The sequence below is a fragment of the Acipenser ruthenus genome, chromosome 17 (assembly GCF_902713425.1).
Source record: "Acipenser ruthenus chromosome 17, fAciRut3.2 maternal haplotype, whole genome shotgun sequence".
Taxonomy (NCBI): domain Eukaryota; kingdom Metazoa; phylum Chordata; class Actinopteri; order Acipenseriformes; family Acipenseridae; genus Acipenser; species Acipenser ruthenus.
The window spans coordinates 7,187,581-7,200,168 of record NC_081205.1 but is presented as its reverse complement, the minus strand read 5'-3'; positions in this window follow the sequence as shown (position 1 = coordinate 7,200,168).

Here is a 12,588-nt window from a genome sequence, read left to right as displayed (position 1 = left end):
ACACTCAGTATTGATTAATGTTCATCTTTCAAAGATGTTCCATAGATTTATTTTTGTTATAAAGAAGCTTAGAGGAGATTCTTGCCTTTTTTTTTTTTTTTTTTTTTTTAAAAGACCTCACTTTTGCAATCAAAAATACCAAGGTCAACAGGATTATATCCCATTCACTCAAGCTTTTTTCTTTTCTTTACAGCTACACAATTGATAGATAGTGGACTGGAGAGGGCTTCTACAGCTATATAGATTTAAGAAAATAGTTCAAAGTTAAAATAATATTTTTAAATGAAGTTGGACAATTTGAAAAAACAAAAAGGTTGGTACATCTTACATGTGTGCTGAATATCAGGTCAAAGCACAGTTGTTTTGTTAGTTGTTGTTTTTTTTTGTTTGTTTTTTCTTACACACCTAGTATTTTTTACTGTACAGATGTAGAACCTGTAGTAATTCTCTGGACCTAACCAATAGCCTTTCACTGACATATAAAAACGTGCATGTGAAGAGATACCAGTCGGAATCACCACCTGTGTTAACACATATCACAAGACCATCTTGGATTCAAGTGCCTCTACTTTTGAATCAAGTTTAGGATTATTGTTTGGGAAAGAATTGCATAGCACTCTGGAACACTCCAGATAAGCATTTGGAGAGTCGGGGGTTGGGGTTGGTGTCCTTTCTAATCTCCCTCTGTATTACGGTTTTGATGCATGATAGCAATTTTAATGTTATTCTCTGTTATGGTTATTGTATAGATAAGGTTACACCGTCACATAAAGGCCAGTAAAAGCTGAGGTGATGCTTGTTTATCAGCTTGCTCTTGCAGAAAATGTTTTTGAAGATAAAGATACCAGCTCATAAATATGTTTCTTAATACTCACAAGAGGTGGCCTGAAATACATGATTGTGTTTACTTCGTTTTAAAGATATTTCGTTTTTATTATTAAAGTACTACATATTTCCAATGCAGTAACACAACTCCATCAAAATGTGCTTAATGAGTGCTAATGTATTTTTACTTCCTGGTACTCGGCACCCATTGATAAGCACAACCAGCCCCTTTGTATAGACTACTTGGGCTATCTGACAAAAAATACTTTTGTAAATTCAATGGCAAACTTTTAACTATAAATCTTTCTCAGTGTCTTCAATCTGAAAGGTGTTTGTCATGGAATTTACAAAAGGTTTCTTTTAGTATTTCTGAATGTACCACTATTAAGTGTTTTGTAGTTATGAATCGGGTGAAAGTAGAATATAAAAAAAATGTGAACAAAATATGCATACCATGCTCAGTGACTATAATCCTCTGAGCATTGTATGTGACAGAATCATTTACCTGTCGTTTGTTGGTTCTCTTTCTCACTCATCAGAAATACAGTACCATAAAAGACAGGGTCAGCTGTGCATATTAACTTATAAAACATACTCACAAGTTTAAATCAAACTTTAACCGAGAGCATTCCTTTTTGATTCCATTGTAGAACTTTTCATACTTGGTAATCGATATATGGGTCTTTCCCTCTCTTTGAAGTGGGGATCATAGTGTAGATGACAGGCACGTCAAAAGGATTTGTTGAGCTGTCTTTTCATCCATACAATTATGTATTGTTACTTTATTGGTTTATATTAAAGGCCATCGTAGTTTATTCTCAGACCCCTTGGAGTCAGTCATGAACTATGTTCTGCAATATTGCTTCCCTTCAGCTTGACCGCATAAATTCACGGTGAACCCGTTTCAGCAATGTGAAGCTGGTGCCAGAAAGGGGATTTTGTTAAAATAAGCCACTTAAAGGCCATTTAGCACACTGATTTGGTTTTGTTAAACACAACCAACCCCTCTACATTAAAGCAATCTCTCTACGAAGCACCCACACAAACACAACATTTAGCACCACATTATTATATAATATTAATATTTGTAGTTATGAAAATATTTTAGCCTTTGTATACTTGTGGTTATGAAGGAGATTTATTCAATTTGTAACCTTACAGAACTTTTGTTGTATTGCTAAAATGATATACCGTTATTTGCATCTTCGAAAATGTTTGCAAAACCATCTAAATTGCAGGCGGCTGTTTAAAACGCCAATTAAATGTCACATCAAATGTAAAACACCTAGGCACTTAACTTTTTACTGTGTGTATGACTTTTTACTGTATGTATGACTTGAGAGCCCTTGTCATTTGTCAGGTTGTGTTTAATCAAAAAAGAATGGATATCGGCAAACCTACCAGTCACATGAGCTCCCTTAATTGACCTGGTATGGGTCTGTGAATTGCTGGATGTGCTCCCCTTGTATTGCACAACTGTAACTGTAAACTGGGTTAACATGTAGCTGCATAAGGTGTACACTACAGTAACCCCAGATCATGATTTTCAGATGACAGTAAATATAACCTGTATAAACATCTGTTATAAGTGGTTATATACTTGTAGAAATATATATTGTGCAACATTTTCTTGTAAAAGTATATGGCAATAGTGTATCACATCATTTGTAACTGTAATGACTCGATTAATAACATGTTTATAGATTGTAATCACTTCTAATTTAACATGATTTGACCGTTCTGTTTCTAAAACTAGACACAAAGTTTTGTACAAATAAAGTCTTATAACTAAGCAAGCAGAAACAAACCGCGAAATCGTAAAAGCCTGGTACAATTAGAACTGGAGACCTGGAGAACATTAAATCTAATACCATGATGGTGGCTGTGGTAGGTCATAATTTTATTTTCTGTGGCTTTACATATTATTATTCTGCTTTGCACAGTGTTTGAACATCATGTGGCATTCCTTTAACCAAATTACAAACCAATTTAATTATAGAAGGGGTTTGATTTTCTAAAAACAGCTCCTTATTCTAATCTAAATGCAGATAAGCTGAGGTTTGTGTACATGGAAGGAATTATTTGAAGTACAGTTTGATGGTGGAATGACATTTTAAAACGTTATTTTCCATGTAGGCAGTAATGCATTTTCATCCTGGCTTTTCAATGAATTTTAAGTAGTTTTGAATTAGTAGTGGGGAGTTTTACAATGAAGTAATGGATGTGCATAAAAATCAGGTGTTTTGTAAGCCCTAGGCTGAATTTCACCCGCCATAACACTGTCAGTGAGTGTCAGGCATCAAACTACCATGGACTGCATGGATGGGGTTGCTTTTCTTTCAAGACAGCAAGGTTGTTTGGGACCTTCTCCAATGCCTTTTAAAAAGAAAAGCATGTTATATCTAACATTCATTTTCATTTAAAGATTATATCTGGTACAAAAAAGTTCAATTTGCATGCCTTCTTAAACAACAAGTTGCATCCCCAACTGACTGACCTGCTTTTAAGTCAATGACCCACCTAAACCCCAAAGTCAGCACTGAGGTGAAATGCCCCAACAGTAGCAGACTGGGCGCTTTATTTAACCTCGTACGGTGCCAGATATAATTTCTGTAAAACTAAAATGTATGTCATTTATTATATGTGTCGTTCTATGCAAAGTGAAATAGTAGCGCACTTGAATATGCTGAAAGTGTGTGATTACAGTACTGTTGTCGTGGAAACCATTCACAAAACCATTCTGTAGCAGTCAGTTTAGTCTCTGTACATAAAAAAGGGGGATATTCCCGTGACCGTAGATGACAGCCAGTTATTAAAATAAGGAAATGTCAGTTTACAGATTCACATTATGACGCACATTAAGATGTGCTGTTAATCTTTCAATAATGTTCATGTTATTCATGCAATTATATCACTGTGAGAATGACCACAAGATAGCTGACCCTGTGTCCAAGTGAAGGTGAGGGTGCTTAACAACACAGTCAATTTTCTTGTCAGTGGTGTCAGAGGGTATATTTACTGTTATGAATTAAAAACATATAGAAACACATTCTTAGTTCCTCAGTGGGGAGACATCTTTATTTTATATTCAGTTTAACATTGCATTGGCCTACAATAATTTATGTGGGGAGATATGGTGCTATGGCAGGTCAGCACAGGCATATTACACAGAAGCACAGTAAGTGCTGGTCATTTATATATACCCAAGCTTAATTTGTATCTGTAAAGCTGAGGGAACACAAAGCCACTTTTCTTTCAGAAACAGTGGCTTGAAACCTGGTTCCAGGAGACATAGTTTGAGGCAAGTTTGCTGTATCAAACCCAAAGTCTCCCCTGGTGTGCAATGTAGTGGCCTGAAACCAAGTCTCCTGAAATCAAGTTCCAAGCCGCAATGTGGCTTTGTGTTCCCTAAGCTTTAGATTTATACCGTAGAAAAGTGTATGAATATGGATTGTAAAGTAGTTCTTCTAGCCACTGTATTTACATGTATCATCCGTAAAGCACAAACCTTTCCATTGAAAGTTGCTCAATATGTTGTACAGGCAAATGTTATTTTTTTCTTCTACATGCTAAGTTTTCTATATTTAGTTTTCTTATTGTATATTGAAAACAACAACAGGTTAAGCTAAAGGATGTCTGTACAGTACTGGGATGTGGTGTCGGAGGGCAATAGTTTTTGCCATTGACTGCTTTCCAGGTCAGCAGTTTAATCTATAATTGGTCCTAAAATGGTGTTTAGGCCATTTCAGTACATAGCTTTTATTAAGGGTTTAATAATGGCAGTCGGCCTGTGTTTTCTTCTACTAGTTTAAGTACCTGAATCATTTCACATATTATGCATGTGTAGTGTAACAGCACTTGAACTAGGTGATGCATATATGGGATATTATCATGGATCATCAAAGGTTTCCATATAGTATAAGGAGATAAGAGAGGCTAGCTTGATTCAAAAGGCTGGTGGCTTTGAATTGAGTGAAATGAAGTTTGTGGTTCATTTGTATCCAAATGGCATACCAGTATTGCTTGATCCCAACAAAACCGAGCTTACGTCCTTTGAAACAGATGAAAGTAAAAAGGCCATTTTCACAGGCACGTATAAATGTCACCATCAATGTGTACAAAAGGATTTTCAGAAGTTGCAATCCATTTAAAAAGAGGCTGTGTAACGAAAGAAGTTGACTGAAGAAGATTGAGTAATCTGTTAAAAGAACCCCTAAGTCACACACATTTTATACAGCACCTTCATGAGAAAACATGCCAAAGGGCTTTTCAGTTTGCAAGTTTAAAAGAAATTTAAAAGATTTGTTTAACCCTTAGATTGAAATGCACAACCCTATTGGCTAATGTAGTGTCACATGACCAACAACAGTCTGTGTTATTAGCCACAAACTGGCCAGTAGTCATTAGAAGCAATGCATAGTCAAAGAACCATTGCCCTTTGATGTTACTTTGCATTCCATAGTCAAAACACTATTGGCCCCTGACATCACAGGATTACTTTCTCACACCTTGGACCCCAATATCATAGTTACAGTAGCTCTGTCTGCTCTGTGCATTTGTGCATATCTGTGGGTATTGAACAGGAAATGAATAGCTGAAGAGCTAAATCAATATGGTGATGGCTGATGCCAAGTTTAAGATTACTGATTTACCGATATCTTGATTTAATGTTTTCTGAGTTTGCTTTTTTTCTTGTTTTATTAATCCCTAAGCAGATTTCATTGTCACAATAGACAGCAGTGTCCATATCTATTAAATCTTGTTTAGCTCACCTCTGTACCCATCTTTGGGTAATCTTGTTTTTTACAACCATTTGCCTATATTTGAAGAGGGGACACTTATCTATTCAGGAATACCAGGATATTTAATAAGCAAGACATCTGGTTTGCCTATGTCCCAGCCTCAGCTGTTCTGCTGCATGGAGGGTGAGGTCATTTCTGTACAATTTAACTAAGCAAAACTCATACATTGTTGTAAGTCTTAAGGGGTGAATATAGTTACAGATGCATTTCTGTTAAACTGACAGGGAAATGACGCTGGGGTGCTGTTTACAACACATTACATTACCTGTGGGATAGCAGTGACTGAGGGCCTACAGAATTTTTCAGGCAGCAAGCAGGATGAAAGAGAGGCCCTGTTATACTGTTAGAAAGAGGATGAAACACTTGTGAGAGAGAATGTTGGTGAGCAAATGTAATGATCTGTTTTCAAAAGCCAGATCTGTACGCTGTTTTTTTTGTTACTGAACTTAAATACTAAGGCAGTATTCATTAAACATTGGAACCCCAATAAATGTGTGACACTGCACAGGACAGAATTTATGTTAATGGCTGGAAATAGTTCTGCCACATCACATAAAAGGAGAGCTCAGGGCTCCATTTGGAGAGAGGAGTTTGATGAGTGAACACTGTTTTTGTTACTGTGTTTGTGCACATTTTGTTTTGGTAATGTAGTGAAGGGGAATGCCCAGCCTACATTTTATGTTTTGTTTAAACCTTTATTTTTGCCCTTGTGCCTTTTTGTTTGTACTTTTGTGTTATTTTTGTTTATTAAAGTGAGCTTTAGCCCTTGTACTGCAGTTTCCTGTATAGGCGGGCACTATACAGTGTGCTGCCCTCTCTACGTTGAGAAGGAGGAGTCGCCACCTGCCCAGAAGAGCAAGAAGGGATGGAGCGGCCGCTCCCAGAGGCAAGCCAGAAGGACAGTGCTAGAGAGGGAGCCACCATCTCAAGAGCCCAAGAAGGAGGCACTGCCGTCCCCAGCGCCTGAGAGGGAGGAGCTGCTTTTCCCAGCGCCTAGAAAGGGGGAACCCGAGCGTCCAGCACCCAGAAAGGGGGAGCCTGAGCGTCCAGCACCCAGAAAGGGGGAGCCTGAGCGTCCAGCGCCCAGAAAGGGGGAGCCTGAGTGTCCAGCGCCCAGAAGGGGGGAGCCCAAGCATCCAGACCCTAAGAGGGGTGATGCCAAGTGTCCAGAGCCCAAAAAAGAGTTGCACCAGTCTCCAGTGACCGAGGGAGAGCCGCACCAGTTTCCAGAGGTAAAGGGAGACTATCTGCCACTCCTTCCTCCACCGCTAGAGGGAGACTACCTGCCGCTCCTGCCTCCACCGCTAGAGGGAGACTACCTGCTGCTCCCACCTCCACCACTAGAGGGAGACTACATGCCGCTCCCGCCTCCAGCGCGGGAGGGAGAAGCCCCGCTGTCTCCAGCGCAGGAGGGAGAAGCCCCGCTGTCTCCAGCGCGGGAGGGAGAAGCCCCGCTGTCTCCAGCGCGGGTGGGAGAAGCCCCCGCTGTCTCCAGCGTGGGTGGGAGAAGCCCCCGCTGTCTCCAGCGTAAGAGGGAGAAGCCCCGGGAGCGGTGGAGTCTATTGGACAACAGCCGGGCCAACCTCAGCAGGCACTGCATTTGCTGCTGAGGGGAGCCCGCGAAAGCCAGTTGCATGTCCACATCCGATCTCTCTCTGGTAAGATTTTGATGATTAAAATTAAGCACTGCAATATGGTCCAGTCTGGCCTGTCCCATCGATGACTGAAGATAGTTCTTAAGTCTTCTGAGGCTGGAGAATGAGTGTTCCACAACGTAGGATGACACGGGCACTCTGTTAGCACATTCTGCAAATGTTCATTCCCTTCAGTTTTTAGAAATGTGATTACATCAGGAACACTGGAGACTGTGATACTTTTCTGCCGAGTTATATCCAAAAACATGCTTCGGTAAAGTTTTAATTTCTGCACATCTAAGTCATTTGCATAAAAGTCTGTTACTTGCTCGATTTAACCATCTCATTGTCAGTTGCAAATTGTTACATTTATCCTGAACAACAGACTCGAATCTTAAATCAAGACTAATTGTATAATTTTCGATGCACATCCTCTGGGGTTGCAAAAACATGGGGACTGCTTTTTTCATCAGTCCTCCTAGGTGATTTTCTTTTTGCACGATGCAAGCAGGGCTCATTAACTTTTTTGCCGTGGTACAAGTTTTTTTCCCCAGATCCTCAAAACCATTTTCTCTTAACATCTGCATTGTCTCATTTTAAAGAAAAAATAATTATCTGCGCTTCTTGCAGACTTGCACATTCACAGCTCTTGGTTCTTCAAGCTTGCACTCCAGATAGTACGCCACTGACATTTACGGCCCCATCGTGACACTGACATTTTTTTTATGTCAAAATTGAACCGTAACAGTGCATCCTTTACAATTGTAAATAATGTATTAGCATCGGTCAGAGGTGTCCCAAAATCAACAGAAAAAAAATCTTTAAAAATCCTGAAGCAGGTGAATACTTGCTCTTTTACAGAACTGTCTGTTGTTTCGTCAGTTACAGTAAAGTGCATAGTAAACACTGTCCTGCACAAAACTGCACAGCTTTCTCAGCACCTCGTTTGACATCAGTATTTCGTTGATAATTTCATGAGACATCCATTTGTAAGATGTTCGCTGCAGCCATTTTTTAAGTTCAGGTACATCTTCAGCACGCATACGTAGCGCCTGAACGCAATTCAAATTTTCATCTGTGTGTCCGCAAAAGGGCATTCCCTGTGCAGCTAAAAACTGCAATGAAGTTATCATCTTTGGCAATGAAATCCTTGCATGTTGCATATCACTTTCCTTGCTTGCTGACAGAAGACATGTTCTCCCTTTTCAGTTGCAAATACACTCTTACCAGCAGCACGGTGTACAGATGACATTTTGTGGGATGAAAATCTTTCTAAAGCTTTGAAAAAGGCTATTCACAAAAGCCACTAACGATTTTTTGTCTTTATTTGTAGATGTCCAGCAGCAGCAGCTTGGCAGCACACAGAGCAAAATACACGATCCTTCACAATATCATATTCAATTAATTTATAGAGTCCTCCAGCTTTCTTGAAATGATCTCCCTTTCCCTCATTTTTCTTTTATGTTTTTCTGCTCTTGGTAGTATCCAACCTAGTAGATTCAGCAGCCGGCTTGTCACTTCTGGCTGCAGATTCTACTGTACTTGCTGAAGCGCTTTTGGCTTCTGCAGTTCTCCCACTGTTGATTTTTATATTTATCTATCTTGTTTCATAGATTACTGTACATTGCCTCACCATGAATCATGGTGTAATGGTCTAATTCCATCGGTTTGACACTGTGCAGTCACGTAAACGTACTACTGCCAACTAACAGTACCATTTTAAAAGCTTGATTTCAGGGCAATGTTTTTAATGATTCTAATTTAATTAAATTACCCAATTGAAAGTGAAAAAAAGTCTGTAAAAATGAACTGTTATATTAATGAGAGTTAAGAAAATATTTTTGAAGCCTTGGTTATTAACAATTTGAAATGGGTTAGCTACAAGAAAGCTGAATGAGGGGACTAATGGAAGTCATGTCAATTTGATCACACTGTAGATCATAGTAAAATAAAAGCTACGATCAAGGACCAAAGCACTACAGAACGAGTCTGTAATTTGATTTTCAACTTGTTTGTCTTCTACCTTACAGCGTCCTGCTTACTAATGAAGTAAAGCAGCATGTTTTGCCTTGCTACACGAGAGACCTGATTTCCTAATATAACCAGACCCCTGCACCATTTTTTACTCTTTCAGCCTCAAGTAACTTCACTTTTTATCATTTTCTGTTTCGGTCATCATATCCAGATTACTTTTTAAAACTTAAAGAAGTTAAATGCACCCTTGTGGCCTCAAAAGGGCCCTCACACATGTCTCTAAGTAAAGCTGGTACACCAGTGTAACCCATGAGCGCCCACGAGCCATGTGATAAATGTGATCAACCCAGTAGATTCACAGTAGATTCACCAGTAGGCTTGTCACATCAAAGCTGTGATTTTTGTATTACTGATTTTTGCTGTTTCAGTCAAGGGAACAACAAAATGCAATTGGTATACTTTTGTTTGTACGTAACAAGACATCCTTTGTAATGGGCATATCAAATAAGAAATCAGACGATTTTTTTCTTAGAGCCCACAAAAATGGAAATTGCCAATTGTATTTCTTGGTGCTGTTCCTTTATAGGGCAGGGAAAGAATCCCGAACAAAGTACATATTGTGATGTCTGTGAACTACCAGCACTGTCGTTTTGTTTTCTACTTTCTCCCTCGCTGTAATTGCTGGTTTGCCTGTGTGCTTGTGTAAATATTCCAGTAAACCAGTAACAACCTGCTATTAAATCAAATTGACCCGTTAGGGATGAGCCACCCTGTAGTTATGGTCACAAAACAGACTGCTCCTGTGCTTCTAAATAATTACAACCCATTCACCATTGCAAACTGATGTGAAGATGTGTGCTGCATAAAAAATTCAATTTTGTAAGAAGAAGATGATGATTACAATATATTAACTCCTGATCTATGTTAACTATATTAAATGATTTCTTTATACTGGTTTTAATTCAAGATAATAACCACTGTCGCCCAATATAGGACATTTGTAATGGGAGATAGATGGGCAACCTTTTGGATTTGAATGTTGGTGAACCCAACCAGTTAGTTATTTTTCTGACCAATCCCAGTTATTTGATACTTTTGCAGTAGATCAGTGATATGTAGAAAAAAAATGCTGGTTAATGAATCGATCATTTGAAAACGGACACTCATAGGTGATTGTCTGTATGTTTAGGACATGATTCCACAGCCAGGACCTCCATCTTGAATAAAGCAGCCAAGCTAATTATCCTCAATTAAAGACGATCACTACCTTTGTTGCTGTGTATTGTTTTGAGGATGACCACATCAACAACAATAAATAATCTAAATGTGATGGCAGATTGTTGGAAAGGGCTATTTGCAATAGCTTCTGTAAACATGGAAAGCAGGCAGAGCATGATGCTGAAAATGCATTAACAAAAAACATGCAGTTCAGCCCATAGTGTCAATCTTGTTGACACTGAACCTAGAAGGCCATTCCTTTCTTCAGAACATTTCAATAAGGCATTGCCATTGTCCTTGAATTAAATGCATTTAGGTGCCATTCTCTGACATTTTGTTATCCTTAATGGCACAGGACAATAATGCTTGCAAAAAAACAGAGGAATATCACAATGAGTCTCCTGGCCCAGCTGCAATATGCTTCTGAATGAATTTGTGTTTTAATCCTCTTCCTGGGGACCGTTTGATTTAGATTAATATCCAAGAAGTTTGCAAGACGCAGATTTGGCTGCCTTCCACCAGGTCTCAAGATGGAAAAGCTTAGGAAATAAAATGTTCTGGAGGGACATTTTTAGTTAACCTGTATTAGCTTGTTTCTGGTGCTACTGTATTTCTTTTAAGATAAAGAAAGTATCATTATCGACTATACATGCCAGTAAACCCAGAATAAACATTAATGCTCAACACCTGCTACCAGTTACATTTACCAATAACCCAAAAGGCTCAATTTCATCAACCTATACCCTGACGGGTTATTCCACTTATGAATTTTTTTTTTTTTGACTTAAGCATATTTTGACTGCATCAAACACTTATTTTTTAGTCTTGGGATAACCACAAATACAGTAGGTTGTTGATGCAATCGAGGGTGACGCCCCATTGCTGTAACATTCTCTAAAACAATCCAGCTGTGACTGTAGCTGGTGGGGTATACAGTAGGTTGATCAAATCAACCACTTAGGGAAACATCTTGTATCACTGATGATGGGACTAGTCAAAACATTTGTCAACGTCATTTAGTTTCTACTTGCTACAGCAAAAATATCTAATAAAATCAGGCAGAGATCTCAGACCACAGTGAAGATGAAGGATTCCACCCATCAAGTGGTGTTTTATGTCCCTGTGGAAAGTCTGTGGTCTGCTGTGTCGTGTTAATGGAACTTTTCCTTGGGGCAAGTGATGTCCATTTTAAGCAGCTGATGCAAACTTCAGGTTGTCAGCTATAAGGCCCATGACATCCTAGTATCCTATCCTAGTATCTTGTTTCTCATCATTTGGTGCCATCACATTTAGTGCTGTAAATGTATTTTTTCCCCAATATCATTAAGTGAGTATTATAAATCCCATATGACAAACCAACCATTGTACATCTTATTTTGTGTACAGATGTCATCCTATGCATATAACATACAGCACAATTGTATTGATAGTAGTACAATTGTACATGTTTGTGATTCTTAATAAGTTAATATGTTGTGTGTATGGATGTCTCCTATCCTGAGATACTTGCCAGGACTGCACATTTATTGGTTTGAGTTTAAATTGATTGTCTTCTACAAGGAATATTCTCTCTTTCTGTGGAATAATTACAAGGTGATATGATTTGCAGGGCTTATTTTTCATGAACATTTAGGAAACATTCTGCCCTTTAGCAGCAATTAATAAGCAATCACTTTTTTAATGAGTATGCAAACTTTGCACAGATAATTGGCCGTGAGATCCAGTAAAACTGTAGTAATGGGCTCCCGAGTGGCGCATCCAGTAAAAGCACTCACTAGAGTGCAGGATTCGCTCTATAGCCTAGACGTCGCCGGTTCGAGTCCAGGCTATTCCACAGCCGACCGTGGACGGGAGATCGGAGGGGGCGGTGCTCAATTGGCCGAGCGTCGTCCGGGGGGAGGGAGGGTTAGGTCGGCCAGGGTGTTCTCGGCTCACCGCGTACCAGCGACCCCTGTAGTCTGGCCGGGCGCCTGTGGGCTTGCCTGTAAGCTGCCCAGAGCTGCGTTGTCCTCCGACGCTGTAGCTCTGAGGCGGCTGCACGGTGAGTTCGCAGTGTGTAAAGAAGTGGGCGGCTGATGGCACACGCTTTGGAGGACAGCGTGTGTTCGTCTTCGCCCCTCCCGAGTCAGTGCAGG